Here is a 13,044-nt window from a genome sequence, read left to right as displayed (position 1 = left end):
TTCAGAACTTATACTTGTTTCTATATTTCTTTTTGCTTCTTGTATTACAGCTCTGCTGAAGTTAAACTAGCTCTCATTCCATTATAGCAAATAAGTTTATATCATTATTTTTGGTGGTTTAAAATGTGACCATGTTTCTAGGTATTTATTTTTTAATTATTGTTTTCCATTCATCTAACTCAGCACAATATGAGCTTTTATAAGTGAGATACATTATTGCTTTTCAGTTTTAAGAAATTTTATTTTTATGTTACTAATTCTTTTAAATTTATTGAAACTGGTTTTATGGTTAAGTAAAAATGTAAATATTCCACATGTAATTGAAAAGCCTGCATAATATTTTCTAACTGTTATATATATATCCTTAAAATCAAAGTTGGAAATAATTTATTCAAATCTCTATATCCTTATCACTTCATTTTATTTTATTTTATGCTTATTTGTCTCTTTTTCTCAGTTATTTTCTCCTCCCCTCTCTTCTTCCTTTCTGTTGAACAGACTGAAATCTACCCCCATCCCATTCCATTTTTCCTACTGGTTTGAAATGTATATGTCTTATTACTCTTCTTTAAGTGGTCATCCTTAAAATTTTACACTGCATTCTGCTGAACAATTTAACAAAGCCTAAAATTAAACAAAATAATGCAGGGACCTTAGAATGCTTTAAGTCTGGTAAGCCTTTTCCAACTATATTTTCAATTGTTCACTTAGATTTATCTTGTCTTCTTCCTTTGAATTCCATCAACTTCATAAAGATGTTGTTGTACAAACAGCTTTATTACTGTTCAAATATGTGATTCTACCTGAGGACCTGCCATTTGTTTCTAGCTACTAGATTATAAGTACTCATAACTGCCCTCTGTAATAATTTTCTTTCTTGCTAAGTATATCCAGTAACACTTCTTTAGTGAAGGTTAATTGGCCTTAAATGCTCTTTGATTTTATATTTCTGTGAATGGCTTTATCGTACCTTCATTCTTCAAAGAGAAAGAAAGAGAAAGTCAATGAGTCTACAATTCTTGATTGGTAATTATTCCCTCTCAGAACTTGAACAGTTCTTGTCTCTGATTTTGTTTGTTTATTTGTTATACTTATCTTTTATCTGCTTTTAACACCGCTTGATTCTGGTGTTCTACAGTTCCAATATAAAGTGTTGTTTTGGGTGGGAATTTATTTTCCTTTTTATTACTAGGGATTTGAGAGGTTTCCTGAATCTAAACATTGGTGATTGTCTTCAATTCTGGGCAATTCCCATAGATTATCTCTTAAGTATTTCTTTTTCCCACATGCTCTTCCTTCTAGAACTCATATCAAATACAAAAATCAGTCACTTTACCCTGTCCCCTAACCTGGCTTTCATATTTTCCATCTCTTCATCTCTCTGTGGTGCATGCTGCTTATTTATTTCAAATGTGTCTTCTAATTTGTTGAGTCTCTCTTCATCTGTGTCTAATCTGCTGTTTCAGCATTCACTAAATTCTTTATTTCAGTGATTACATTTTTCATTTCTCAATACTACTCTTTTTCAATTCTACTTGATCATTTTGATAGTCTCTTATTCTTTCCATTCTTCTAATCTTTTATTTCTTTATACATATAAAACAAATTTTATATCCTAAATCTATTTCAATATATACATTTATTTTGGTCTAATTCTGTAGTTTATTATTTCTGATGATTCTTCCTCTTGCATTTTATGTTTTTATTTTTATTGTGAGCATATGTTTCCTGGAAATGGATCTGTAAGAGCCTAGATGACTATATTCAACAGGAAGACAAGACATGGAGAGAAAGTGCCAGAAGTAGAGGGAGGGGTAACTGAAAGTCCTGATGGAAGAATGCCAGTGTAGCTAGGTGGTGGTTGTAGTTTAGGGTCAGTTAAAGGAGGGACTAGGAACAGTAAGTGAAGGGAAGGGACCTTTCAAGGAATAAATGTGTGTGTGTGTGTGTGTGTGTGTGTGTGTGTGTGTGTGTGTGTGTGTGTGTGTGATGTGAGGGAAGATTCGAAAATCTTTACCCAGAAAAGCAATATCATCAGGTAAGTGGTCTTTAGAAAGATTATTCTGGGAGCAGAATAGCAAATGGATCAGAAGGAGGTGAGGTAGAGACAGGAAAATCATGAAGACAACAATAGTAAATGCCAGAGATTTACAGGGTTTGAATAAGTCAGTGATGGGATGACTGAAGAAAAGGGGACATGAGAAAATTCAAGAGATGGGGCTAAACCTAACCTTTCACAATCAAACAGTAATGCTCTCTTTCCAAGGATCCACACCAAAGTTTTCATACCCATTCTAAGTGAGATGACATTCCAAAGCATACAAAATATGTTTGACTTGGACACTAACACTCATTTCACTATCATAAATGTCAAACAACCCATAGTGATGGTCAGATACTATATGTCTTAGAAAACTTCATAAAAAACAGCCAGATAACAAGCAGTATATGTTTCAGGAGCATATTGTCTTGATCTGGGGAGTCCTTTTCAGCTAATGGAAAAATATATAAAACCGAAAGAAGTCAAAGTTGCTAGTGACAATTTAATCCAAATAGCTTAATCTGAAAAGCTTTATTGCTTAGAGAGATATAATATTACAGAAAGCTGAAACATATCAATGTACTGTTAGAGTTTCTAATTCTATGACATAAACTTATTTTTAAATATTGTTCTTTTGTAATATTGTCTTAATCTTGCAGTATTAGTGATAATACTTTGAATAATGGAAATACCCAGTATAAATGCCTTTCCCTAAAATTCCTTATCTGATTATTCTACCCAAAGTCATGGACCAAAGTCACATTTCTGATTTTACACTTGAGATCAACAGGAGCAATAGTAATGGCTAAAATTCACTGAGGACTTACTATGTTCCAGGCATTATTTATATATATTAATTAATTTAATCTTCATAACAAGTCTATGAGATGGGTTATAATTATTACTTATATTTTTGGAGACAAGGAAACTGAGACACAGAAAGGATAAGCAAATTACCCAGGGTCACACAGCTGGCATTCATCAGTGGAAGCAGAAACCTAATCCAAACATTCCTTTCATAACCACTCCACTCCACTGCCTATCTGAAAGTGTGACTCATTATGTTAGTACATCTTGTTGAATTTTATAGTTTTATGCTGTTTGAAGGAGTGCTGCTGGAATCATCTTCATTTATACACCTCCACTGGGCCCTTCTATGTAATTCTGAAAATACGAACGATCTTTGTTTGAAAATAGAGGTAGTCTTTAAGTGATAGCATGTGCATTTTGTCATGCCTTTGAGCTAGCTAGTCATAAAACTTCTCAAAGATAGTAACAGGTTTTGTTGACAATAATGGCCAGCCATAAACAGACTCAGAAATGCCTCACCCTAGACCAGGGGGTCAAGTCTGCAAGCACAATGGGAGCTTCCACTTGATATTGCAGGTTACTGGACACAGAGTCCATGGTTCTCACTCCCAGAGGCAGCTGTGACCCAAATGAATTTAGCCTCATGGGTGTCAAGGAGACAACTGGACACCTACACTGAAGTGCAATGGCCACCTGTGCACCTGCAGGCCCTCTGCCCTGATGTGCAGTGAGCCTTTCCCACCTGGATTAGATGCTGCTTCCAGTATCAGGTAGACACTGTGAACCAGGCTTGTGGAGAATGCCAATTACACACTGCCCCCAGGCACCTCTGTTTCAGGCTCCTCCTGAATATGGAGCCTTGCTGAGATCAGACTTGATCAAGATCTCCCTAGATAACAGTCATCTTGCCTAATATTACCTGCCAGAAGGCCTCCTCTTTGCTGCTTGTTGGTCTTTGGTAGTTCCCCTGACACCTGGCCTTTTCAAGCTCTCCCTCAGGGCTTCCCAGCAACTTTTAGAACAGGCACCATGCTTTTTATCAAAGCCTTGGGTCAGAAGTTATGTCAGGCATTTTCCTACTGGAAGAAAACAAAACACTCAAAATCAGCCAATGGATCTTTCCATGAACAAATCAGTTGGCTAGTAGAGAGCTCAGGGATAGTCACATAAAAATTCATTTTTATTAGGCCACCTAAAAAATGATTATAAAATACACAGGGGGATTCTGCAGATATTCTATATACTTTCAAGGTAGCATATTTAAAATATATTAATTTCTCCATTTATTTGGTACTTACTGAGTACCATCAGCAAAGCACTGCAGGAACAAAGAAGCGCGATTCTGTTTTCAGGAAGTTTAAAATCTGATTAAGGAGGGAGACATGTAACCAAGCATCTGTTCTATGAAGCCAGTAAGAGCCTGAAAGCTAGTGCTTTTCATAATAGATGTTAAACTCATTACCTAAATGGATTGTGCATTTTGCTTTCTTGTCAAAGTGATGCAGTCAAAGCACCTGGTCAAGGATCAAGTTGCAATCGCTTCCTGGCTCCACCACTGGTCATGAGGGCCAACCTTTCCTGTCACAGTAGCTGGATAAGAGCAGTCACAACACAGACAAAACAGTGGAAGTCAGATCTGGGGATCTTGCTGGATGTTTGGGGAAAGAGAATCATTCACCTTTTTACTTATCCAACAAATATGTATTGAGAACCCACTGTCTTCCAGGACCATCCCTGTGCTCTGGGGATTAGGAAGTAGGAATAACAACAAAAAAGAAAGAGGAAGTCTCTGCTTTCTTGGAGCTTGAGTTGAGGGAATAAACAAATAAATACATGCTTAGTGCGTCAGGGTAATAAGGACCAAAGTCCAAATAGAGGAAAGCATTCTCTCTACCACTGTGATTAGGAAGGTCGACCTTGGACATGAAGCTACCAAGCAGATTCCTGCCTGAGCATCAAGCTGACACTGGGAAGACAGAGCGGAAACATGAAGAGAGGCTGATCCTGATGGCACAGCCTCATCTGGATCTAACCTTGCCTGAAATGCAATGATGTGAACCAACAATTCCCCGTTTTGTTGAAGTCACTTGCCAATACCCCAGTCCTTCACACTCCCATTTCTTATTACTCCACATAGAATCAAACAACCATTAAGTCCTGAAAGTGTTCTTTGTGTGCAGTGTCACGTTTTCATTCTCACTGCCATCCTCCCACTTCAGTCCCTCTTACACCTGGGAAATGGAATAACAGTGGAAGACCTCAGGGGGATGGATCCCACAGGAAGTAGTGAAGGAGGAAGGACACCTCTTTGGCTGGCCAAATCCACGCAAGTCAACCCAGGAAGTCATTCGGCATCACCTCCATCTAAGAAAATGGAAGAAGATGCTCAGGAAGGCTCTGGGCATGTTGATGCTGGGGGTTGGCAAGGAGGCCTTGGGAGGGTGGGTAAGCCAGTCTCATCCCTAGGGAATTGGGATGGTGATTAAGATACAACATATGTCCTTTTCATGCTCAAATGCGCAATAGCCTGCAGGATGTATCTTCCCACTCCTGCTTCACCTTGCAGCAATATTCATGAGGAAAAGGAACTTTTCCTAGGCAAACATGCAGCCTATCTTCCAACAAATGAATCCTATCACTTAGAAGAAGAACAAGTGAAATCAGTCCATAGCGATGCAAATCTCCCAAAGATCAGGTTTTCAGGTTTCTTAAAATAGATCAGTAGTTCATCATGACAAAAGAATAGTAAATAATTATGATCCAAAATTTGTTCTTCTAAACTGGAAAATCAATATTATGTTTGTTAACCTTGTACCATAGTTCAAAATAGATCATTTGACTTACCTCTAATAGGTAATTGACTCTGAGATCTGTCAATTCTACTGTGTTTTAGGCCAGAAAAAATATTTTTCAGAAATGTTCCTTGTCACTTTAAGAAAGCAAAGAGTAATTTGGCGTTTGCTCCCTTAAACTCTCTTATACGTACCTTAACTAAACTCTAGTCAACATATCCTCTTTCAGTCCCCCAATTTTTTTAACCCCTCGCGATGACGGCATGGTTCACACCATAGAAAAGGATGTGCTCTGAAATGTCAAGGCTCACAGGTTTTCCTATCAGAACTTCTGTGAATCGAGACTTCCCTGGTGGAGTAGTGGTTAAGAGTCCGCCTGCCAATACAGGGAACACGGGTTCGATCCCTAGTCCAGGAAGATCCCACATGCCGCGGAGCAACTAAGCCCACGCACCACAACTACTGAAGCCCTTGCGCCTAGAGCCCATGCTCCGAAACAAGAGAAGGCACCTCAATGAGAAGTCCGCGCGCCACAACAAAGAGTAACCCACGCTGGTCGCAACTAGAGAAAGCCCGTAGCCTCAGTGCCGCCATGAAGACCCAACACAGCCAAAAATTAATGAATGAATTAATTAATTAATTAAAAAAAGAAAACTTCCATGAATTAACACAACGTTGCAGAGAAGCCTAAGAATCACAGACACACAGCAGCTAGCCAGCTTGATGACTTTACACAGCTATATTTTTCTTTTTATGTTGTATTATTATACTTTTAGTGTATAGCAATGTCCTTATTCTCAAGTTTCTGATCATCAAAGACACAGCAAACGTAAAGCTATATGACAAATCCTTAATTTTGATAATCTCCAAACATTTGAACAGATGTCTATAGAAACATATTATTTTTCTTACATCAGCCAAATCTGAGACATTAAAATAGTTAACAGTTCTTAAAATATTTTCTTCCATAATAGAAGTTTATATTAAAATTACTTTCTTTGACCTGAATCAAATTACTGAATTATTTTCGCATGCTAATCAGATTCCCTTTATTATATCTACTCGCCTTTAAATCAAAATCCTACCAGCCATTCCTTAGAACTGTAGTAACAGGAACCAGGACCTGGCAAGGCCTCAGAGGCAGGTTAAGTGCTGCTGGTTCTAACGGTGGCGGCACAGCAATACCCTAGAACACAAAACCCCTCCGACACGTGAAGCCAATAGTTTCAACTGGGCTTCAACTGGGTCAGGGCAGATGGCTTTGTATTTCCTGATTGCTCACATGCTCAGAAATCCAAAGTGGAGAATATCCGTTCTGCATGGTAACAAGTAAGAAATAGCTCAATCCCACGTAACTGGATCGTCACCTAATCCAATCTGTGCCTCTCTTACAACTATTGACAGTGGTTTTTAATTCCTTCAGCAGGTCTCTCTACCCAACCAGCCTCCCTTAAGACACACAAACATACGTACACACACATGGTTCATTCTGCCACTTCTCCCACCAATTCACCACTCCGAGGAAGAGTGTATTTAGCTTAACTTTATCAAGCTCTTTGGCTGCCTGAGGATTTAGAAATGTTAAAATAAAAACTAATTACCACCTTGAGAACTGCAGGTGGCACCTGGTCTTATGTCTCAAGGCAGCAGGTCGCTCCTGCATCATCCAAGCAGCAATGTCACTGCTTGCTCCTAAGCTCCAGAGAAACCCTCTGTTGGGTCTCGAACACCCCAAGTAATGAGATGCTACTGAAACGAGCATGTGGGGACCCTAGGTCTATGCCACAGCGTTAAGTGGCTTCTGAGGTTATCGAAACTGCCACTGATGCCAAACAAGGTTCACCAGCCCCTTCCTCCCACAGTGGTCCAGTGAACACGTGGCATAAAAATTCCTTCTCCACAGGTGACAGCCACTAAGGCCAGAGATGGAACCACAGGTGATACAACTTAGGAACACATAAATTTAAATATCTGATACACCATTTACCATATCCCTAAAATGACTCATCCGAAAGGATCATATTTGCCAGTTTAAAAAACAAACTTTTTTCAAGTTTCTCTCCATGAGTTAGCTATAACTAGCACATCCTCCATGAGTATCTTTTCCTGATGTACTACCGAGTAAAAACTTAATAAAAGCCATAGCCTAGATAAAATATATCATTTTTTCATTTGTGATTAACAGCCTTGGAGGGAGGTTTTTTTTTAAACTGGTCCATTAAACGGGCATATATTTAAATAAAAATTATATAGTTTCTAACTTTAAACTACTCAAAATTTCAAGTACTTTATGTTTCAATTCTATTTCAAATCAGTACACTGAAAATACCCATTACCTGGAAACTAAGGAGAATATTTTTATTTTTTATGGCGAGCCAGACTCCCTATATTATTATTGAAAAGTAAAGTTTCTAATGAACCGGAAAGGACATTTATTATAAAGCAACACTCAAACTAAGCACATGTATTATCACACAAGGTTATGTGTACACCTACCAGACATGTGCAATCTCTATCTCAAAGCATTATTTTCAAAAAGTTAAAAACACAACACGTACAAATACAGAACAAATGCATGCCAAAGAATCATAAACTCATTAATGACTAATCCAGTAAAAGAGCATTTTGAGAAACTAGGAATTTACAGGCATTTATAGAAGAACATTAGAATGAGATTGCTAGGTTACAAAAAAACTGATCAATGTCCTACAGGGCAATAAAACCTTTGTAGTTACCATATGTACCTGAAAAAAAAAAAAAAAAAATCATCAATTTCAGCGTCTAAACTCCAATCAAATGGTAAATGACCAAGTCAGACATGGGTGCATTCTTCTAGGTAATTAAACAATCACGTGGGCCTATTAAACAATGTTCCTGCATAATGTCAAAAGGTCACTCTATCATACCCTCTCTTTTTTTAACTTTTTATTTTACATTGGTGTCTAGTTGATTTACAACGTTGTGTTAGTTTTTACAGTATTTACAAGTTGTGTATAACTTTAATTAGCACACATTTTAACCTTATGCCATAGAACTCAAACTGGAAGAAACAAGTATATTTTGAAGGAACGTATTACATATGGTTTCCTGCCTCTCAGAAATAGGTAGACAGGGCTTCCCTGGTGGCGCAGTGGTTGAGAGTCTGCCTGCCAATGCAGGGGACACGGGTTCGAGCCCTGGTCTGGGAAGATCCCACATGCCGCGGAGCAACTGGGCCCGTGAGCCACGACTGCTGAGCCTGCGCGTCTGGAGCCTGTGCTCTGCAACAAGAGAGGCCGCGACAGTGAGGCCCGTGCACCGCGATGAAGAGTGGCCCCCTCTCGCCGCAACTGGAGAAAGCCCTCGCACAGAAACGAAGACCCAACACAGCCAAATATAAATAAATAAATAAATAAACTTCTAAAAAAAAAAAAAAAAAAAAGAAATAGGTAGACATAAATAATTCAGTTTTTAAAAGTTATTCAATATGATGCAACAGAGCCTATAGCAATCAGCACCGCAACGGGCCCCAGGTAGGCAGATTGAGTGGGGACACTTTGGAAGTTACTCTGAAGAACTTTGTATGTTGAAGCCAAGCCTTTAAAGGCTCTGAAAAGTTAAGTGGGGAGAAGATCCAGAGGTTAATTTCATATTTGTTTTTCAGGATTAGAATTAGAATTGCAGGTAAACCCTGGATCTATTCATTCCAAATTGTTTGAACTCTTTTATACTTTTATAAGTATACTTTTATATTCAAATTCTGATTTTGATTTAAAGGGAAAAATTCAAATTCAAATTTGCTCAGTTAATTGAGATTTTTGTCAGTGAATATGTCCTTTATTTAGTACTCTTGAATGATTTGGGGTTTATTTTCCAAATCAACTCAAAGGAGCAGACATTCTTGAGCTCCAGTCTTCTCCCCAGAACAGGCTTTCAGGCGTGGGAGGGTCACTGATAATGTGTCCTTAGGGTCATTTTGTTTGTTTGTTTGCTTAAAGAGTCTCCCCCAGTTGCATAAGCTTCAGGACCCTCACAGCTCTAGCCTTGCCTGTCACTCTGTGTTGATAGTCACATGGACTTTGTAAGTTTTTTTGGAGAAAAAAATGTTGTTGTTTTCCCGAAGTTTTCAAAAATATTCTGACCTCAGTATTTCGGGAAGTTTATTCAAATATGATTTTTTTAAAAAAACGGTCCGTTTACCAGTTTGTTGAAGACTCTTTCCAACAAGTCCAAGCTCCAGTGCTTACTAAATACCTCTCTCCGTATTCTATGCTCATTTTCCCCAACATGTTTCACTGAATCACAAATGGATTCCCCATTCACCTGCTCCAGGGGCACATCTTCTGATAGGCTCCCTCCCTAAACCAAGGAACATATTACATATGGTCTAATGCCTTTCAGAAATAGGTAGACATAAGTAATTCAATCTAAATATCAACCAAAATACTGACATTTTCTTATTCAGATTATATCTCTTCTTCCTCCCCAAAGATCTGAAAATTCATAAAGAAACAGCAGATTCACAGGGATAATCCTGATTAACTTGGAGGATTCGACTCACTCTAGAAAACCACTAAGCACACTATTGAGACAAAAAGAAGCCTGCACCAATTAAAACAGTAGCAGGATTTTAGTCCATATTACCCAAGGTGAAAACTTCTTTATGGACTGTATTGTCTTAGCACACATGGCATTACTTGAGATTGACTGTGCTCACATAGCAATAGAATATGTTGATGACACTTAGCAACTAATTACAAAGAATCTGTGCCCATTGAAATGACAGGAGTTCTGACAAACAATACCCTTGAGAAGAGACATTGGATAAACACACTATTAGACATTCACTTAAATCAATTCTCACGATTTTATACTTCTTAGCAGTTGTAGCATTATGTTCAGTTCCTCCATTCTGCAATTCATGTATTTTTATACCAAATTCTTAAGGTTAATCATGTTATTGGGTTAGGATAATTTATACAACAAGTGTCTCACTATTATACTGTGTATGTTATTTTTCTTTTCAAAGAATAATATTGTGTGATAATATCTATTAAAGGATCATATTAATAAACTTTCATTAAAGATGATACAGTAACACTTTAGCACATTAGGAACCATTGCTCCAGTGAAGAAAGGATTCAAATCTGATACAAATCTTCAAATTGAGGTGCTAATATATTTGCCTAGATCAAGCACTAGGTATTACATGAAGAGCACATGTTTGTCTCCCACGCTGGCCAACAAAATGGGCTTGATCTGCTCCCCCAACCAAGGGCAGAGACCTCTCATACATATGCAGGACATAACAGGGAGGAGACATTGTTGGATAAAAACAAATCCTGATTACCACTCCTAGAACAGTGATTCAAGTTGTGTGCCCCACCTGTAGTGGGCCAGAAATACATCTTTTATTCTCACAACAAGAAGGGCACTTTTGACAGGGGAAGGAAACAAAAGAAGACTTCTAGAGAAAATTACAAGTACTGAGATTTAACAAGGTGCGGATGAGTGTGTAACACTCGCTAAATTGAACCCCTGGGTCTACAAATATCATCATTTACGTCAAATAATCACCATCAACAGCGGCTGAAATGTCTAACACTGGCTTCAGTCCTTTTCAGAGACTTCAGTCCTTTTTCTTTTCACTGGGGAGTAGAGTTAGGGAGGACAGCAGCTACTAGCTATAGCTGGTACTTTACTTATATGGGGAAAATAATTCAGCTGTAAATTAACTTCCAATTGTGTTGTTCCTTAATCGGGAAAGAGTGAACATTACTCCTCAAAGTGACATGCGATCCAGGAGACAGATTTACAATACTAAATATGCAATCAAAATACTGACATTTTCTTATTCAGATTATATCTCTTCTTCCTCCCCCCCCAAAAAGATCTGAAAGTTCATAAACAAATAGTAGATTCACAGGGATAATCCTAAAACAGAGAGCTACTGCCCTCTTCCACTTGTGGCTCATGGTAGGAAGTGAGCAAACCAACCACTGTCTGCACAACAACTTCTGGAAAACAGGGCTCTAACTTGGAATCTATATTCTAACTTTCCTCTTGCATTCCATTTAAGAGGATAACTCCATTAGAATAACACTTTCATCTTGACTAAATACAAAGAGTTCTAGAAGGCAGACCAAGTAGAGATGCACAATTTTTAAATATCAGGTCCTAGAGGATGCTGTCCATTCAACTTGTTTTATCTTCAAAAAGACAGAGAATAAGAGAAAAAAAAAAAAAGCCCATGTTTTTGGCTATTTAGAAACATTACTCTCGCCCTGTGTAGACTCCTCCGGACTTAAAATTTCCCATTAATTATAAAGATTCATGTCAAAACATGGATAATTTCTGAGATGTCAAATGTTTCAACCAAGTCCTGTATGAGAGTATGTCTTATGCCAGAACCTCACCCAGGTTGACCTCCCCCCGCCCCCCGTCTGACTAATTTACTACTGAGAACCAGTTGTAAATAGAGGAAAAATGTCACTGTATCCTTTTGGGGAGAAGATCTTTACCTTTTTAAAAATTTACATACAGTTCTCATTATTTTATCAGGGCTCAAGAATATTTCATTTTTGTTAGTTTTAAAGTCTTGTCTGAAAAGATTACTTGAGTTCTTAAAACACTTCTTAGGAATAAAAGGTTAGCGATCAAAAGACTTGAGCAAATGCTGGTGTTCGTGATTTCTTGTTGGTAGCCTAAATCCCATCCTGCTGGCAAACTCCTCTTTAGAATTTCTCAAATGATGGGACAGGACTAAAAGAACCCTCTACCTTGATTTATGTAGTAACAAATTTCAAATATGGGTTTGAAATACCTTGCTTGTATATACATCTACACATACAAACAAACACCTCCCAAATATTCGAGAGTTAAGGAAAAATCCAATTGGTCAAATTAGCTAATCTAGACTATAATAAGATTCATTCACCATTACTTCTACTGCTACAAAGGATACTGTCAAATGAGATTAGCAAGCAATTATCAAACACAGTTTGTGTACCCTCTATGAATCTTTAAGTCTGCAAAGACATTTAAATATATACTTGACACTTGAACAACTATAGTAGCCAGCTTTGCGGTGATCAAGGACTCTATAGTATCTAAAATGTTCTTAGCCATGCAAATTTACATAGGTACTTTTAACTTACTGAACTTTTCATCAGAGTACTAAACACATCTAAATAAAACAGAGGCTGAAAAGTGAAAACTAGCATTGACATTTGAAGAGTCAGCCAGAGACCCAGACGAACTGAGCTTAGAGATATATTCAATTCAGAAAAGGCTATCTGCCTGGAGATTCAGACATGGAGCACCTCAGAGCATGTGACTCTTAAAAAAGATGCTCAGTATGAAGAACATGATACCTCTGTGGATTTCAGGGAATAAAATACAAACAGAAAATAAAGAAATATC

The 13,044-nt window shown here is 37.8% G+C and overlaps 1 protein-coding gene and 1 long non-coding RNA gene across 18 annotated transcripts in view; one reads left to right on the top strand and one right to left on the bottom strand.

Annotated features, from left to right (window-relative positions):
- Positions 1–13,044, bottom strand: part of LOC309632953 (contactin-associated protein-like 4) — a 159,475-nt gene that overhangs the window by 83,752 nt on the left and 62,679 nt on the right. The window lies entirely within an intron of this gene.
- LOC309632971 lies at positions 6,269–12,495 on the top strand. The gene is made up of 2 exons (XR_014247234.1): positions 6,269–8,747; positions 9,072–12,495. It is a non-coding gene; the product is annotated as an uncharacterized lncRNA (long non-coding RNA).

This window comes from Balaenoptera borealis (assembly GCF_965194805.1).
Source record: "Balaenoptera borealis genome assembly, chromosome: 8".
NCBI classification, from domain to species: domain Eukaryota; kingdom Metazoa; phylum Chordata; class Mammalia; order Artiodactyla; family Balaenopteridae; genus Balaenoptera; species Balaenoptera borealis.
The sequence above is the reverse complement of the archived record's forward strand: the minus strand, read 5'-3'. Positions and strand labels throughout refer to the sequence as shown.